Below are 416 nucleotides of genomic sequence, written 5' to 3'. Positions count from 1 at the left end.
TACTGCTAAGATTTAAGACATCCAACCACAGAACTGCCCCCAGCATCCCGAAAGCATCCAGTCCACAGCAAATCCACATTGCCTTCAAACTTTTCCCCAAAACCACCTAATCCAAACCCAAATTATAATAAATTCTTTCCAACACCCTTCAGCCAATGGGCCCTATAATTCCTCATAGTGTGTATTCTCCCTAATTGCAAAGAGCAATAAACCCAACTTATTCAAAGAAGGTGTGTCCCTGGAGGGGAAGGCACGTTAAGTGAAATGAGTGACGTTCAAAACTACATGGGCCGGCCAAGTGGCGCGATGGTTGAGAGCTCGCTTGGGATGCCAGAGGGCCCCGGTTCGGATCCCACATATGAGGGCCAGTGACACTGCCCTCTACAGCTAAGATGCTGAACGACAGCTCAACCTGG

Source organism: Hipposideros armiger, unplaced genomic scaffold (genome assembly GCF_001890085.2).
Source record: "Hipposideros armiger isolate ML-2016 unplaced genomic scaffold, ASM189008v1 scaffold_15, whole genome shotgun sequence".
In the NCBI taxonomy this organism is placed as follows: Eukaryota; Metazoa; Chordata; class Mammalia; order Chiroptera; family Hipposideridae; genus Hipposideros; species Hipposideros armiger.
Note: the sequence above shows the minus strand (reverse complement) of the source record.